The sequence below is a fragment of the Bubalus kerabau genome, chromosome 8, assembly GCF_029407905.1.
Source record: "Bubalus kerabau isolate K-KA32 ecotype Philippines breed swamp buffalo chromosome 8, PCC_UOA_SB_1v2, whole genome shotgun sequence".
Lineage (NCBI taxonomy): Eukaryota > Metazoa > Chordata > Mammalia > Artiodactyla > Bovidae > Bubalus > Bubalus kerabau.
Genome location: NC_073631.1, coordinates 40007563 through 40023460, shown reverse-complemented (window position 1 = coordinate 40023460; position 15898 = coordinate 40007563). Strand labels below are relative to the sequence as shown.

Genomic DNA, 15898 nt, shown 5'->3' with positions numbered 1-15898 from the left:
TATGTATAATAAAAATCCCAATTCTAAAATAAATATCCCCAAAACAAGTCCATTTAATTCCAGATGAACACCAATTCAGAAAAAATGTTTCTACTTGAAACTGGTTTTGAAAGTCATGTCCAAAATCAAATCACCCGAGTCTGGAAACTATCAGGACTGTAAATGCAATGAAGTAAAACATGGTAGTATTCACTACAGAGGGAATAACTGTTAAAACTGACAGGGATCTACTGTCTAAAACTGTGATTTAGGCTACTGTTTATGTACTACTCACTTCAAAAGGACTAAAGAGCCTCTTGATGAAAGTGAAAGAGGGGAGTGAAAAAGTTGGTTGAAAGCTCCACATTCAGAAAACTAAGGACATGGCATCTGGTGCCATCACTTCGTGGCAAATAGATGGGGAAACAGTGGAAACAGAGGCTGACTTCATTTTTTTGGGCTCCAAAATCACTGCAGATAGTGATTGCAGCCATTAAATTAAAAGACACTTACTCCTTGGAAGGAAAGTTATGACCAACTTAGACAGCATATTAAAAAGCAGAAACATTGTCCACAAAGGTCTGTCTAGTCAAGGCTATGATTTTTCCAGTAGTCATGTATGGATGTGAGAGTTGGACTATAAAGAAAGGTGAGTGCCGAAGAATTGCTGCTTTTGCACTGTGGTGTTGCAGAAGACTCTTGAGAGTCCCTTGGACTGCAAGGAGATCCAACCAGTCCCTCCTAAAGGAGATCAGTCCTGGTTGTTCACTGGAAGGACTGATGTTGTAGCTGAAACTCCAATACTTTGGCCACCTGATGTGCAGAGCTGATTCATTTGAAAAGACCCTGATGCTGGGAAAGATTGAGGGCAGGAGGAGAAGGGGACGACAGAGGATGAGATAGTTGCATATCATCACTGACTCAATGGACATGAGTTTGGGTGAACTCTGGGAGTCGGTGATGGACAGGGAGGCCTGGTGTGCTGCGGTTCCTGGGGTCACAATGGGTCAGACACAACTGAGCAACTGAACTGGACTGAACTTACTTCAGAAAGTCAGAATCTGGCAAACCTGTGGTATTGTTTGTTTGTTGAAGCTATTTCACTGCATATGGCAGTTTATTACTTATGGTTGGTAAATGATAAGTGAGAGACTTTGAGGGTGAGAAAGAATATGACTCCAATATGAAAAACCCTGAAGGCTGAAAATTCCCAAGAAGTCCGCTTGGAAATATTGACAAGTTAACAGATTACTTCATTTCCCAAAAATCTGTTCCTAATGCAACTGACAGAGAAGGTTAAATACTGGTAACCAAAACACTCAAATCCAGATAGCAATATGAACTATGACAGATCTACATTATTTTGTCCACTCTTACACTATTTCTGAGAAAAGAGAAATGAAGTATTTTCCCCCCTATTAAGAATGTATTAACTTCTATTTCTCTACTCTGAAAGTACTGATCCCCAGGATTTCATAGGATAGGGCTAACTTTAAATCTTTAGTTTAAAACAAGCAATATTGCTAATGTCAAAGTATCATTTATAAAGGTAAAACTTGTGATATTGAATCATTTGACAATTCATCTAAATAAAGAACTTAAACTTTTTAGGGAGAGATGGAAATAATAAGGTGCTTTATTTAGGGAGGATGAAAATAGGAATTTGAGAGATTTAGGGGTTCTTGAATTCTGGAAGACAAATTTTTCCTATTTCATAATTTTGTCAAGGTAGAATCACATTCTTTTCCTTTCTTATTAGGCATTCACAGAAAGAGATGCACTTTTTAGGAATTCAATACCATACCAAAAATATAAATCAAAGTTCTCCACTGCCATTATACCTTGTCTTTATATGTAATCACTTAAGGTGTTACATCCGGTCTGATCAGCAAACTGTTTTGCAGAAAAAGCTCCCCAGTTATTCTGATATATTTCTAAAATTCTTCAAGTGTTAAGCATGGTGAAATCATTATCTGAACATATTTAACTGATCAAAGAATGGGTATATGCTAAGTAGAATTAACAGATCTCTACAAACTACAAACTTACCAAGAACAGTAAGGTACAGAGTTTAGGAGACTATGTTGGCTGAAACTGAGAGAAAATCATGAAAGGAAACAAATATGAGGAATCTACCCCAAAGCGTTGCCACAGTTGAGTACTCATTGCAAAATTTTAAAAGTATGAATTGGAAAGAGAGGCAGCCTCACCAGTAAAGGAGGCCCTCTGTTAAGTGAATTCCAGTAAGGATGGAATGCCCTTGCTTTTTCCCAGTGAAGTCATTAGAGCCTCATTACCTCCATATATACCTAGAGATATAGACATCAAAACTTGTACTTGTTTTTATGACTTGCCAACTTCTGCAGTACTTATTATATCTAATTTTTATAGCATAAAGGTGGAAGTTCCTATTTTCTAATCAATAATAATAAGAGACTAACTACTGATCCAATAGTGATATACAATTGTGATATCCAACAGTGAATACTGATGGCATCACCGACTCAATGGACATGAGTTTGGGTAAGCTCCAGGAGTTGGTGATGGACAGGGATGTCTGGCATGCTGCAGTCCATGGGGTCGCAAAGAGTCAGACACAACTGAGCAACTGAACTGAATTGAACGTAGATCCACCAGTCTTATATTCTTTTAATATATCAGATTTTATTCGGACCCATCCTCCATCTATATGACCAAGTCTATCCCATGAGATAACAAAGATGAACTCATGTTTCTGTTGAGGTGTAGTTTGGGAAATGCAAAGGGAAAAATTCCAACAACTGCAAAATTTTCACAAGTTCCTTGCTCATGGCCTTTATATTTATTGATTTTTTTCCACTACAGTCAAGAACCACAGTGTAACAGTTTGAATTACTATCATCCTTTAAGTGACTTATGAAGAAACTCAGGTGCCCAGGGAATAAATGGGAAAGAGAAAACTATCCTACAATACACTATTACAATGAAAACCCCCCCCCCACCAAAAAAAAGAGAGCGAGAGAAAGAGAGAATTAACGTACAACAGATGTATATGCCATTATGAAAGTCCTGTAGGCTGAGAAGCTGAGGAGCCAGGTTCTGGTCTTGGCTTTGCCATTAATTACCTGAGGAACCTTGAATAACCACTTAACCTCTTTAGACTGGTTTCCTCACATGTTAATCACCCTTCTGTCCTCTAAATTATTATTTGCCTAAATTGCATTTCTAAAATGGAGGTGATAACACATTGTTAAAAATATACAAATCCAAAGACAGATATTTTTAGTCTTTCAAAGTATAGTGCTGAATCTATATTTTTGACATCTTCAAAAATGGAGTGATCAATGAAAATTCTAAATAGCTCATGACCCATATTTAAACTTGCCTAAAGGGAAGTAGTTAAAACATTAATTTATGACTTTTAATATGTTTAAAATATTATAGGGTCAGGAAATACTTTTAGGTTATCAGGAATTTTGGATCTAATTTATTCTGATTCATTCATATTGCCTCAGAAAAAACTGTTGCCAAGATATGCCTGGATACATAAAATTGAATATGATGTACATGCCTTAGGCAGTAAGTTAAGAAATTTCATTTCACTTATAAAGACACTTCTTGGGATAGTTCCTAAGTTATTTTTTTAAATATAAGATCTAATAAATAGACTGTAGTTTTCTTTAAACATGTTCCCTATATGAGGGGTGGACATTCAATGCTTCTGTAACTCTCTACTTTGACCAGTACAACAGAATAGTGCTGATGACTGATTCCTAACAAGTTCAGGCTTATCAATAGAAATTTCAGAATCAAGGTACTAACCAAAACATATTAGTTCAATGGTTTATATTTTTATTGTCCACTTCCATAGAGATAAATCCCAATTGTGATCCTTAATTCTCTCTGAGACTCAAATCCTCCTTCCTGTCTGGGACTCTCCAACATCTTGAGCTCTAAGTCAGGGAAGGCCAAAAGTATCTACTATGTGTAAATGTCTGTACTTCAGATATATATTTGGACTAACACAGAGGAATTCTAAACACAAACATTTTTAAAAGTTGTGCATATTTATGCTTTAATACTAACTCTAATTTTCTACTTTTATTTGATTATTTTACTTGCCTCTTTCCAAAAAGGATCTGAGATGACTCATGCCAATATTCAATTGAACAAATAAATATATATTTAGGGATATTAAAATATTGGGAAATAAAAAACAAAATGAGAGGTCTGGAATAAATTTTATTAAATATAAGTCATTCTCTAATATCCAACACAATGTTAAAGTGAATGTCAAAATTGACCCCAGGCTTCTAAAAAAATCCAAAGTCACTAAAATACAAGAGAAAAACTATATCAATTGCTTAAGAGCACTGCTTGATGTGATGGTTAATTTTATGTCTCAATTCGACTGGATCACAGTTGTCTAGATATTTGGCTAAACATCTCACTTAATAATGTGGCACTTACTTGTAAGAGGGAGGACCTACAACTATTCCTGTTTCCCAAATGCAAAAAGAGAGGTTTTAAAGAGATTCAGAACACAGATAACTGGAGGGGGGCATGGCAACCTTCTAGTATTCTTGCCTGGAGAATCCCATGGACAGAGGAGCCTGGTGGGCTACAATCCATGGGGTCGCAAAGAGTCAGACAGGACTAAGCAACTAAGCACAGCACAGCACACAGCTAAGGTTATTTGGTCATTGCTGGTGCCAAAATTTAAATAAGGAAAGTTGACTGGAGAGCTTTGCTATTAATTATCCATGGTAGATGGGGTGTCCATCACCCCTGTGCAGCACACAGCTTAGTCTTTCCCAGTTCTGGTCCCCAGAGACAAACACCATCAAGATGGTTTGATTTGTTAAAAGTTTGTTCCTTATAAACAAGAACTCCATAATCCATTACATCTAAAACTTCCTACAGAAGGAACTAAGAACAAACTGCAGAAAATTCTTAAGGAGATGGGAATACCAGACTACCTTACCTGTCTCCTGAGAAACCTGTTTTCAGGACAAGAAGAAACAGAACTGGACATGGAACAATGGAATGGTTCAAAGTTGGAAAAGGAGTATATCAAGGCTGTATACTGTCACCCTGCTTATTTAACTTACATGAAGAATACATCATGCAAAATGCTGGGCTGGAATCAAGGTTGCCATGAGAAATATCAACAACCTCAGATATGCAGATCATACCACGCTAATGGTAGAAAGTAAAGAGGAACTAAAGAGCCTCTTGATGAAGGTGAAAGAGGAGAGGGAAAAGTCTGGCTTAAAACACAACATTCAAAAATGTAAAAAAAAAAAAAAAAAACTAAGATGATGGCATCTGGTCCCATCACTTCATGGCAAACAGAGGGGGGAAAAATGAAAACAGTGACAGACTTTATTTTCTTGAGCTCCAAAATCACTGTGGACAGTGACTGTAGCCATGAAATTAAGGCTCTTGCTTCTTGAAAGAAAGCTATGACAAATCTAGACAGCGTATTAAAAAGCAGAGACGTCACTTTGCTGACAAAGGCCCAGACAGTCAAAATTACGGTTTTTCCAGTAGTCATGTATGGATGTGAGAGTTGGACCATAAGAGCCCCAAACAATTGATGCTTTCAAAATATGATGCTGGAGAAGACTCTTGAGAGTCCCTTGGACAGCAAGGAGATCAGTCAATTCTCAAGGAAATAAACCCTGAATATTCACTAGAAGGACTGATGCTAAAGCTGAAGCTCCAATACTTTGACCTCCTGATGTGAAGAGCCCACTCACTGGAAAAGAACCTGATGCTGAGAAAGATTGAGGGCAAGAGGAAAAGGTGGCGACAGAGAATGAGATGGTTGGATGGCATCACTGACTCAATGGACATGAGTTTGAACAAGCCCTGGGATATAGTGAAGCACAGGAAACCCTGATGTGCTGCAGTTCATGGGGTCACAAAGAGTCAGACACAACTTAGGACTGAACAATAACAACACAGAAAAGTCTATTCTATTAAGGGATTATAATATTTCTCAACTTGAATACATTTTTTTACAGAGACTCCTATTCATAATAAAATAAAGTGGAAGGTTTTCCCAATATTCAGTTGTTAGAATTGACATAATTCAAATAATTCAACAGCATTTACAATAAGAAAACTCAGGTTAATATCAAGTTTAATTTTAATTGCCTTTCATTTGTATTTAAAAATTCTCTCAAATAACTATTGAATTTTTCATGTTGCTTTATGAATTGCTGACATCCTCAATTTTATATATCTTACTTTAAAAACCTGAAATCTTTGTACTTCACTTGCTATAGTTTCCAAATGAATTAAATACTCTTTTGGTATACACTTAGGGAAACAAAACAAAAACCTTAAGCAGGAAGCTTTCCTCCTTCTTTAAGAATATTTTCTCCTTTTAGTTTTAGAGCCAGCATTTTAAGTCATAATAGTGGTTTTAGCACCAAATTATAGTCCACAGACACGGCGTATTTACCAAGCAATGGCTAACTGCTTTATCCTCTGCACTGCTGCAAGCTTGCTTAGATGAAAGAATCAGAAAATATACAGGAAGAGGAGGACAAAAGAAAGTCTAATCTCAGGTAATCTCCAGAAAACACAGTGCAAATAATGGACAGTGCTGACTCGGGTAAAAGGAAGGAGCTCATCTTGAGTTCTTCCTACTCTAAAAATAACACGAATTACTTGGGGGAGGCAGTGGACAAAGAAACAAGACAACTGAGATGCACCAACTCAGGGTTCATCCGGAAATTTTCTCAAGGGGGAACTAATTATTATTGCTAGGCTGCCTGCTAATTATCAGCTGTCAATGAAGATATACGCAGAGGATTTAGTCATTTCCTCTCATGGTCCTTCTTTTAAAACTGCAAGGGAAACAGTTTTAAAACTCACTGACCTCAATATATTATAGAGACAGTTCTCTTCACTTTGTCAAAATATATTTAAATTCCACACATCCATGTGTAAGATGGGGGAGGAGAGAGGATATATTTTTCAGTTTTCAAACAAAAAAATAGATTTCCAAGGGATGGGCATTTTCTTATTCAATGAACACTCCTACCACTGTCACCTGCAAAGCAGTAACTTTTGAGATCCAGGACTTAAAAATTTTTCATTATTTTCCAAATCAATTCTTTTATTCAATGCCTTAAAGCGAATTCAACAGTAAAATGCTGAATCACAAAGTAAGCATTGTTAAGGGAAATGAAATGTATAAATAATGGTTAGAAATCTCTTCAACTTTTTAACAAGTCCAAAGGAAACGTTCTTACAACCTGCTTTGATGATTTTGACAGATCTGATCAATGTTCACTAATGGCTTATAATAATGTTGAAACAGAGTTGTAAAGAAATAAGCAATTAACTTTTTTAAAGTGTAATCAGGGCTTACTAATTGGTCTTTCCATCAATGGACTATGGTCATCCTTTCACCTACCCTCTGAACTTTTAGATTTCTATCTTTCTAACAAGTCAAAGGTCCAAATCAGTCACTGTGGTGTTCCAATTTTTAATCATATGCTGCTTCCAGCAAAAGCAAAAAGAGTTCAAAAGTACACATGAATGGCCTAGGCATTTAGTAGCCTTTTATTTCCTCAGTCAAGAAAAAAACAGTGTCAGAATTTTAAGATTCCTTATGTTCCTATATTATATAACTCATCATTATTTAGTATTACACACGATATTCGGACTTACAGATCTCTGAACGCCATGAACACAAGATCACCAGCGGACAAGATTACACAGAATCATTGTCCATGTATATACTGTACATATGTGTGAGTACTCATATTTAAATCACCAAATTGAACAAAATCATACAATACAAAGTGCTACCATCTAAAAGTCAACAATTTAACAATTGTGATTGCCTCCTAAATGTTGAATTACAATTTATTTCATTGGAGGTCAATGGAGCAAGTGCTATGTAATAGCTTCTGAAGCTGAATCTATAGGGCAAAGGGACCCTGAACTGCGAGCAGTGTGTCCATTCAGCCATTCCTCTGGGGCCTCATAACCAGGATGTGATATTCTAAGTGTAATGGAAAGGCCTTCAATGGTTTTAAGAGCAATTGTATGACTGGATTTATCTTTAAAATACCAATTGCTTTTGATGTGCATAATTGTCAGCAGGGGGCAAAACTTGAATAAAAGGAGGTTTGAAGAATTATTTTTTAATAAGCATGTGAGAATGATAGTAACAAAACAAGGTGTACTGCAGAGGTAGAGACCTAAAAGATTAAATGAAAGAAAGCTAGGCATCAAATTTTACACAATATGTAAAAGTTTTTCTTTTTCTCAATTTAAACTGATTAGGATTGGGATAACAGATTGTAATTCATTTTGATGCAACATTCAGTATGTACTGAAATGCTCTGCATTATGTACTGTACTATATCTGGGGTGTCAGAAGGACATTAGAAATCAGTGTAATCTATATAACACAAATCAGATTTTGGCATTCTTCATTCTATTTCTATAAATTAATTTCAGAGGTAAGTTTTTTTAGCTAACATACTAGATAAAATAGGGTCTGTTCACTTTTTTTTGTTTTAGAAAATACTTTTTAGAGTTCAAAACCAGGAAAACTATAAAGGTAGGAGGGATAAACTAAGAATTCAGGATTAATAGATACAAACTACTACATTTAAAATAAACAATAGGGACCTACTATATAGCACAGGGAACTACTTTCAATATCTCATAAAAACCTATACTAGAAAGAATACGTAAAAGAACATATATATATATATATATATATATATATATTTAACTGAATCACTTTGCTGTACATCTGAAACTAACACAACATTGTAAATTAACTATACCTTAATTTTTAAAAGTGGTTTGAAAAATAGCACCACAATGTATATACATGAATATATGGCAATTCACACACATGAAAATATATTTATAAGAAATATTTTTAGAAGTGGAGTTTTTTTTTTGTTTGCTTTTACAGATAGTGCCAGTGTGCCTCCATGGGAATTATAGTTTAATATTCTACCACTGCAAGTGAGAATGACTATTCCCTGTCACCTAGAGAACAGTATGTCATTATATGTCATTAAAATTTAGGATATTTGCAGATCTGACCGTGGAAATACTAATTAAATTCACATTTTTCTTATGGGTGAAGTTAAGCATCTTTTTTTTCTTTTTTTTTAAATTTTATTTTATTTTTAAACTTTACAATATTGTATTGGTTCTGCCATATATCGAAATGAATCCGCCACAGGCATATACGCATTCCCCATCCTGAACCCTCCTCCCTCCTCCCTCCCCATACCATCCCTCTGGGTCGTCCCAGTGCACCAGCTGCAAGCATCCAGTATCGTGCATCGAACCTGGACTGGCGACTCGTTTCATATATGATATTATACATATTTCAATGCCATTCTCCCAAATCCTCTCACCCTCTCCCTCTCCCAGAGTCCAAAAGACTGTTCTACACATCAGTGTCTCTTTTGCTGTCTCGTATACAGGGTTATTGTTACCATCTTTCTAAATTCCATATATATGCGTTAGTATACTATATTGGTGTTTTTCTTTCTGGCTTACTTCACTCTGTATAACAGGCTCAAGTTTCATCCACCTCATTAGAACTGATTCAAATGTATTCTTTTTAATGGCTGAATAATACTCCATTGTGTATATGTACCACAGCTTTCTTATCCATTCATCTGCTGATGGACATCTAGGTTGCTTCCATGTCCTGGCTATTATAAACAGTGCTGCGATGAACATTGGGGTACACGTGTCTCTTTCAATTCTGGTTTCCTCGGTGTGTATGCCCAGCAGTGGGATTGCTGGATCATAAGGCAGTTCTATTTCCAGTTTTTTAAGGAATCTCCACACTGTTCTCCATAGTGGCTGTACTAGTTTGCATTCCCACCAACAGTGTAAGAGGGTTCCCTTTTCTCCACACCCTCTCCAGCATTTATTGCTTGTAGACTTCTGGATCGCAGCCATTCTGACTGGCGTGAAATGGTACCTCATAGTAGTTTTGATTTGCATTTCTCTGATAATGAGTGATGTTGAGCATCTTTTCATGTGTTTGTTAGCCATCTGTATGTCTTCTTTGGAGAAATGTCTATTTAGTTCTTTGGCCCATGTTTTGATTGGGTCATTTATTTTTCTGGAGTTGAGCTGTAGGAGTTGCTTGTATATTTTTGAGATTAGTTGTTTGTCAGTTGCTTCATTTGCTATTATTTTCTCCCATTCTGAAGGCTGTCTTTTCACCTTGCTTAGAGTTTCCTTTGTTGTGCAGAAGCTTTTAAGTTTAATTAGGTCCCATTTGTTTATTTTTGCTTTTATTTCCAATATTCTGGGAGGTGGGTCATAGAGGATCCTGCTGTGATGTATGTCGGAGAGTGTTTTGCCTATGTTCTCCTCTAGGAGTTTTATAGTTTCTGGTCTTACGTTTAGATCTTTAATCCATTTTGAGTTTATTTTTGTGTATGGTGTTAGAAAGTGTTCTAGTTTCATTCTTTTACAAGTGGTTGACCAGGTTTCCCAGCACCACTTGTTAAAGAGATTGTCTTTTCTCCATTGTATATTCTTGCCTCCTTTGTCAAAGACAAGGTGTCCATATGTGCGTGCATTTATCTCTGGGCTTTCTATTTTGTTCCATTGATCTATATTTCTGTCTTTGTGCCAGTACCATACTGTCTTGATGACTGTGGCTTTTTAGTAGAGCCTGAAGTCAGGCAGATTGATTCCTCCAGTTCCATTCTTCTTTCTCAAGATAGCTTTGGCTATTCGAGGTTTTTTGTATTTCCATACAAATTATGAAATTATTTGTTCTAGCTCTGTGAAGAATACCATTGGTAGCTTGATAGGGATTGCACTGAATCTATAAATTGCTGTGGGTAGTATACTCATTTTCACTATATTGATTCTTCCAATCCATGAACATGGTTTATTTTAGAATACTTTCACTTTTTTGTCATTTTTATGTCCATTGCCTATTTTTCCACAAGCTTAAGTTTTTTAGTCAAGATCTGAATTTAAGAAATGTTAAAACTGTTAAGTTTTATATTTTCTGACATCATGGTTGAAAGATGGAGAAGGCTAGGCTTTTCAATGTAGAAATGTGTGGTTCAATCATGTTAGATATTTTTAATGTGTTAAATTTTTGCTTTAGTAAATAAACCTAATTCTTAATTATTTAGTGTTTTGAACCAGTTTGGCATTAACAATTCACCAAAAAAAAAAAAAGTTATGAATCAGGGAACATGCTCAGTCTCCCAGAGGCTGAACTGGGTGTCAACAAACTCCTAGGCAGAGCTGTTCAGCTGGGAGCCATGTGGGACAGAAGTGTGGAGCCTCGCCCACAGTGGAGGTGCCACTGTTGGGAAGGGACAGTGGTTCTATAACCAGAGGCCTTTGTGAAATTGTCCTCCCTAAGGACACTACAGTTGATCCAGATTTTTTCTCATCCATTTTCCCTGGCTTCAGGGTCATGTTTTCCATTTGGCCTCTTCAGACTTCAATCCCCTTCACACTTACTCTATACTTTTCCTATAGCTCCATTTTTGAGGCTCCCTGTGGAATCTATTTTGACTCATTTGGTTTTTCTTTGAACACTTATTTCCAGTCACTGATGAGTCCCAAATCCACAACCCTTTCTCACACACAGATTAGGAGTTATATTAAGTGGCATCATATAATATCTTCTTAATAATTTACTATATACTATAAAATATCAGAACTGTTATACTTAACATTTAGTTTCTCAAGGCCACTGCTGTGGAGGTCAATTTTTACTTATGGTCAGGCTTTTATTGAACACTAGCCAATAAGAAAGTTTCTTCCACATGGAGGGAAAAATGACTCACTCAAAACTGATCTTTCGACCCTCCTGTTAACTTGACACTCGTTTATGAGAATTCAAAAATTCCAAGTAACAAATATTTCACAAGATGTTTTAAATGTTCAATCAAAGCAGAAGTTAATGAAGCCAAGAATATGTGTGAAATACTATAATGTTGTTTTTTTATACTGTTAGTGATTTAAAACTTATCAAGAGGAAGCGGTGAAAGAAACACATTTCTAGAAGTCCAGCAAAGTGCTTCTAGTATTATAATAGTGTGCTCTAGGTTTGATCAGCAAGTGAACATCTTCCTTTCAGATTATTTTCATACAATCTATGAAATTATCTGTGGTAATAAAGTTTGTTTTCATTTATTTACTTATTTCTAAATATTAGACATGTAAAAATAGGGTTCATTTTATAGTCTGAAAAGCCACCTTTTCTGGATTATGTCATTTCAGCATGGATTTGTTATCATTTAATATTTAAAACTTGAATAGTAAATGAACTGTTCTATATATTTACATTATATTCTGTTTTAGAATTAGGTTTAAAACAAATGAGGACTATTACATCATAATTCATTTCCTCTAACACACTTAACAATCCTGATTTCCACTGTTCTGTCTACACCCCACCAAAAAATGCAATTTGTAAGACACTTTTGATTTTCAAAGTTGGCTAACGTATACCCAATTGTAAATAGCTATTAAATTCTAAATATATTTTAATATTATCTTAATTCAGAAATATTCTATGCTATAAAGCTAATATACTGTTTATAATATATATGTTTAAGTGAATTTAAGTCACACTAAGAAATTGAATATGTCTATCATGCATATTTCTCATATTGCAATCGATCATTTTAGACATGCTGTGCTGTGCTTGCTGCATCACTCAGTCATGTCTGACTCTTTGTGCCCCCATATACTGTAACGTGCTAGGCTCCTCTGTCCTTGGGTATTCTCCAGGCAAGAATACCGGAGTAGGTTCCCATGCCCTCCTCCAGGGGATCTTCCCAACCCAGGGATCAAAGCCAGGTCTCCCACATTGCAGGTGGATTCTTTACTCTCTGAGGCACCAGGTAAGCCGAAGAGTACTGAAGTGGGTAGCCTATCCCTTCTCCAGGAGATCTTCCCAACCCAGGAATCGAACCATGGTCTCCTGCATTGCAGTGGATTCTTTACCAGCTGAGCTACCAGGGAAGCCCAATATAACATGCCAGTACATAGCATAAGCATGTATAGGCTTTTCTCCCCAATACTAGTGAGATAAAAATGAGAGGTAACACTGTTAAAGTATGCAGCATAATGATTTGATACATGTATATATAGCGAAATGATTACCATGATTAGCTTAGTTAATATCCATCATATTAAATAGTTATTTTTTCTTGTGATGAGAATTTTTAAGACCTACTCTCTAAGCAACTTGAAGAAACATGATACAGTACACCATGCCACACGTTACATCTCCATGACCTATTTATTTATAACTGGAAGATTATACCTTTTGAACACATTCATCCATTTCCCCCACCTCTCAATTTTTATCTTATGTTTTGTTAAGTTCTGTATCTTTCTATAACAACAAGTTTATTGATATTTGGTCTATAATATTTTCTCTCATAAATAATCCATCATATAACAACAAAGAAGTAAAGTAGCTAAAAACAGAATTGTATTTTTACTTCATCATATATCGGTTCAAGTATTGGATATCTGAAATCCTTCAAAGTAATATGATGCTCAATTTCTTATTCCCTGTACTGACCTCCAAATTCATACTGGTTTAGTCAAGTGCCTATGTGCTATTTTCTCCTGGAGTCTAACAAACAAGCTTCTCCAATTGAGCAAGTGAAGAACAAACTTTTGATTTTCAACTATAAACTAACTCATCTCTCAAACTTTCACTCTCAGTAAGCTCTTCTTTGTATCTTGCCAAAAATGTAGGCTTCCTCCTGATTCTCCTTCCCCTGAATGCCTCAATATCTGTCAACATCTCCACTATAACTACCCAGCTGGGCCAATGAAAGGGCTTCCTAACTGCTTCCACTCTTTCTTACTAGCCAACTGGTTTATCTCACAGTAGCCAAAGTGACTATTTCTTTAAAACTATTAAGTGGGTCATGATGTTCCTTGCCACACATAAAACTCTCCAATTAATTCTTAATGCCCTTAGGTTAAATCCGTACTCCAACTGTGGCATTATGTATGGTTGCCAATGTTGCAATATTACCCCTGATACTGCTACATTTTCCCCTTGCTCACCAAGCTCCAGGGCCCAGGCTTTAGAGCTTTGCCTTGATTCTTCTTTCCACCTGCTCCATGCCTCCGTCTGACCTCCACACTGAGGCTCTTCCTGCCATTTGGACTTTATCTCTGTGAAGTCTTCCCAGACTAAGGAATCTGGAGTTCCCACCTTGACAACCCCAGCTGCGTCACTCCCTCTTACTATTTTAATACTGCATGCATGCTACTTGGTTTTGAATTTTTCTTAACTTGTATATTTTCTCTCTCCTCTGACAGGAAGTTCCATGCTAGGCATGACATTTTCCATCTTGGTCACTGTGATAGCCCTAGAGCCAAGGCCAGTGCTAACCACTTGTTTACTAGACACTCGATAAATGTATGTGAAATGAATGAACTTCTCTGAATCTCAACTTCCTCAAGTGTGAATTGGGGATAACAACAAATTAGGAGCATTGCTATAAGAATCAAACGACTCCTAGAACCTAATGGATGGTCGATATATATGGGTTTCTTTCTCCTTTCTTTTGATATTGATAAATTATTGGCAAAGGGTATGAATGGTAATTTCCCCTATAGAAATAGGCTTTTCTTAATTACATTCTGTCAAGTGGACATATGTACTCTCTAGGCTTTTTATATAGGCTTAAAGTGAAATGGGAAAAATTTTCTAAGTACATGATTACTATGATCAGTGTAAACAGCTACTCTGTATTTTAAGTTCAAATCTTGTTTTCCTACCAAGAATAGTTTGGGATGGCTTTCTATTCCTTTTTTCAATCCACATCCATCTCCACTTGCAAGAGAATATTTCCTTAGAAAGTGTGCTTTATTTCTTTATCATCCATTTATTTATAAGCTCAATCTAAAATATGTTATACTAAACTATCTCTATTTCACCCCTGAAATTTAAATTTTAAGTAGCAGAATAGCAGGCAAACATTCTTTCAACATTTTTGCTACTACTCTTAAATACTGGATGTTTATGAGCTTTTCAGTATTTAATTTGGTACTTGTTTTTATAAGAACAGAGTTGTCAAGTTTTAGACAGGTGCATGACTTGACATGGTGTTATAGCATCACAGCTAAACACCCTCTGCATTCTCTTCTTCTGACCTCTAATAAAGATCTTTAGTCTCATCTTTATAAAAATAAAGCCTTCTCTCAACCCATATAATTTAATCCCATAAAACATTCCTTCTAAGAAAAAAAATGACTTCCAGATGTCTGAAGAGCTTGGAATCTGATAATCTGACACATTGAACATTTGCACCTTTAAAAACATGTCATTTCCAGACTGACTTATTACCATAAAGTAGTGACTACTGTGTAATTTGGATACTTTTTCTATTAACATCACATTTTCCTTGTAGTTTCAATACGGACAGAGTAATAACTGAATTTCAAATCTGGGCAGAATGAAAGGCAACTTTATAATTTTTTGATATTGCATGAATTAAATGGAAACAATCTATCCACATTATGACAAGAAAATAATATCATTGGTAGATGTATTTCTGATACAGAAATGAGGCTGTATGTTATTGGCCATCATTTGATAGGTTTGGAAATGCAAGACAACCACTAAAAGGTCATTTACTCTTGATTACATCCCTCAATTACTGTAGCTGCTGCCATGTGAACCGGAAGCTCCTGAACAGGTAATAGGCCCCCTTGGTAGGTGGGTTCTCTTCAGATGTGGCTAACTCAAAGAAATTGAAGAGGAAAGACAAACCCATGCTATGTGTACAATTCACTGATGACTTGCTTTCACAAAATGTCACCTTAGTGACTAAGCTGCTAACAAAGTCTTCTGTTTTCCTTTCCTTCTAGCAATCTTCAATAAGCATTGAGTCACTGCCCAGAAAATACTGTTGTC

General features: G+C 36.0%; 1 protein-coding gene across 1 annotated transcript in view; it reads right to left on the bottom strand.

The window, feature by feature from the left end:
• The window catches only part of SEMA3E (semaphorin 3E), a 275140-nt gene that overhangs the window by 126254 nt on the left and 132988 nt on the right, over positions 1-15898 (bottom strand). The gene's annotated exons all lie outside the window — the stretch shown is intronic.